The 3,363-nt window shown below is 47.9% G+C and overlaps 1 long non-coding RNA gene across 1 annotated transcript in view; it reads right to left on the reverse strand.

Moving 5' to 3' along the window:
• The window catches only part of LOC308576209, a 148,526-nt gene that overhangs the window by 2,047 nt on the left and 143,116 nt on the right, over positions 1-3,363 (reverse strand). The window lies entirely within an intron of this gene.

Below are 3,363 nucleotides of genomic sequence, written 5' to 3' on the forward strand. Positions count from 1 at the left end.
CAGTGGAAGTGAGGAACAGGTTTAAGGATTTAGATTTGCTGGACAGAGTGCCTGAAGAACTATGGATGGAGGCTCGCAACATTATACAGGAGGCAGCAACTAAAACCATCCCAATGAAAAGGAAATGCAAGAAGGCAAAGTGGCTGTCCATCGAGGCCTTACAAATAGCAGGGGAGAGAAGGCAAGCAAAATGCGAGGGAGATAGTGAAAGATACAGGAAATTGAATGCAGATTTCCAAAAAATAGCAAGGAGAGACAAGAAGGCCTTCTTAAACGAGCAATGCAAAGAAAGAGAGGAAAACAATAGAATGGGAAGAACCAGAGATCTGTTCAAGAAATTTGGAAATATGAAAGGAACATTTCGTACAAAGATTACCATAATAAAGGACAAAAGTGGTAAGGACCTAACAGAAGCAGAAGACATCAAGAAGAGGTGGCAAGAATACAAAGAGGAATTATACCAGAAAGATATGGATGGCTCATACACCCCAGGTAGTGTGGTTGCTGACCTTGAGCCCGACATCCTGGAGAGTGAAATCAAATGGGCCTTAGAAAGCACTGCTAATAACAAGGCCAGTGGAAGTGATGGTATTCCAGCTGAACTATTTAAAATTTTAAAAGATGATGCTGTTAAGGTGCTACACTCAATATGCCAGCAAGTTTGGAAAACTCAGCAGTGGCCAGAGGATTGGAGAAGATCAGTCTACATCCCAATCCCAAAGGGCAGTTCCAAATAATGCACCAACTACCGCACAATTGCACTCATTTCACACACTAGCAAGGTTATGCTTATAATTCTACAAGGCAGGCTTAAGAAGTATGTGGACCAAGAACTCCCAGAAGTGCAAGCTGGATTTCGAAGGGGCAGAGGAACCAGAAACCAAATTGCAAACATACGCTGGAATATGGAGAAAGCTACAGAGTTCCAGAAAGACGTCTACTTCTGTTTCATTGTCTATGCAAAAGCCTTTGACTGCGTCGAACACAGCAAACTATGACAAGTTCTTAAAGAAATGGGAGTGCCTGATCACCTCATCTGTCTCCTGAGAAATCTCTATGTGGGACAAGAAGCTACAGTTAGATCTGGATATGGAACAACTGATTGATTCAAAATTGGGAAAGGACAAGGCTGTATATTGTCTCCCTGCTTATTTAACTTATATGCAGAATTCATCATGCAAAAGGCTGGGCTGGATGAATCCCTAGCCGGAATTAAAATTGCCGACGGCGGAAGAAGAGTGGAAGAAGTTCAAAATTTACCTTAAGGACTACTATAAACTGCATGAATGTTAGAATGTCGAGGTTTTGAGAAAGAAAGGGTTACAGCGATATAAGATTAGAATGAAGGAAAGATTAAGAGGACAGAGGTTTGACAGAACTATTTAGAAGTTGCTGAAAAACTTTGGACATTGGGATGCAGAAAGGGGAGGTATGGGGGAGTCCGAGAAACAAGGTTTATGAAAAAAAGGATACGAAACTATACATGTTTGTATGTCTTTTTATATGTTTGTATTGTTTTAAAAAACGTTTTGTAAAACCAATAAAAATCTTTTTTTTTAAAAAAAATAAAATTGCCGAAAGAAATATCAACAACCTCAGATATGCTGATGACACAATCATGATGGCAGAAAGTGAGGAGGAGTTAAAGAAGCTCTTAATGAGGGTGAAAGAGGAGAGCGCAAAATATGGTCTGAAGCTCAACATCAAAAAAATGAAGATCATGGCCACTGGGCCCATCACCTACTGGCAAATAGAAGGGGAAGAAATGGAGGCAGTGAGAGATTTTACTTTCTTGGGCTCCATGATCACGGCAGATGGTGCCAGCAGCCACAAAATTAAAAGACGCCTGCTTCTGGGGAGAAAAGCAATGACAAACCTAGCCAGCATCTTAAAACGCAGAGACATCACCTTGCCAACAAAGGTCCGTATAGTAAAAGCTATGGTTTTCCCAGTAGTGATGTATGGAAGTGAGAGCTGGACCATAAAGAAGGCTGATCGCCAAAGAATTGATGCTTTTGAATTATGGTGCTGGAGGAGACTCTTGAGAGTCCCATGGACTGCAAGAAGATCAAACCTCTCTATTCTTCAGGAAATCAGCCCTGAGTGCTCACTGGAAGGGCAGATTGTGAAGCTGAGGCTCCAATACTTTGGCCACCTCATGAGAAAAGAAGGCTCCCTGGAAAAGACCCTGATGTTGGGAAAGATGAAGGGCGCAAGGAGAAGGGGACGACAGAGGACGAGATGGTTGGATAGTGTCTTCGAAGCTATGAACATGAGTCTGACCAAACTGCGGGAGGCAGTGGAAGACAGGAGTGCCTGGCGTGCTCTGGTCCAGGGGGTCACGAAGAGTTGGACACGACTAAACAGCAACAAGCGAGGAAGGAGGACTCTGCATTTCTCAGTCCTACTCCCACAGATCAGTATTCTGCGGGTAATCAGAGAGCCCTGTTTAGTTATGCTATAAAAATGTGGGGTTGTTCTTTGGACCTATATATTCTCCGTGGGTGTATATATTCCATATATTCTCCGTGAGTGGCCTATATATTCCCAGTGTGTCTCGCTTGTTTGTGGGGCGATGCTCAGCGCCCTTTGGCTTGGCAAAGGTTTTTATGAAGCGTCTCTGAAGGGACTCGCGGCATAGAAGCAAAGAACGGTAGAGCTGGAGGGGAGCCCAAGGATCTCTAGTCCAACCTCCTGCAGTGCAGGAATAGGCAGCCGTCCCAGGCGGGGAGTCGACCGACACCCGGCGTGTTCTCAGCTTTAGCCAGCGGAGGTGTCCAGGCAGGAGGCCAAGGCAGCAAAGACTCGGAAGCGCCAAAACTGCTTCGTGTAAATCACAGAAACCATTACGACTACTACTAATTATTATTATTATCATTATTATTATGATTTCCATCCGCGGTCCCGTTCTCCGCCCACCGCCGGAGGGCTCTGCCCGGTGGGAGGAAGCGAGGGCGGCCCGGGCCTCCAGCCGCCTCCTCCCAGGCGCCCCGTCAGGGCTGGCCCGGACGCGCCAGAAGCGGGCTCCGCAGACGGGCCCGGAAGCCGCTCCCTTGGGCGGCCGGATGTCCGCCTCGGCTTGCTGCGAGTCACTTCCGGCCCCGCTCCGCTCCCCGCCCGGCCTCCGGGCGCCGGGTGGCGCTGGTTGGCTAGAACCGGGGCGCCCTTGTCATTGGCTGGAGACTACGGCCTTCCGCTCGCGCGCTCCGCCAATGAGCGAATGCGTCGGGACGCTGTGGGGCGGGCGGACACTCCCGGCCGTCGTGCCTTCCCAAGTCCCGCTCCTATTGGTGGGTCAGCTCGGCAAGGTCACGACGGCGATTGGCTGCTCTCTTCGTTCGGGGCGGGGAGCAGCTCCCGGAA

Source organism: Podarcis bocagei (assembly GCF_964188305.1).
Source record: "Podarcis bocagei genome assembly, chromosome: 16".
Lineage (NCBI taxonomy): Eukaryota > Metazoa > Chordata > Lepidosauria > Squamata > Lacertidae > Podarcis > Podarcis bocagei.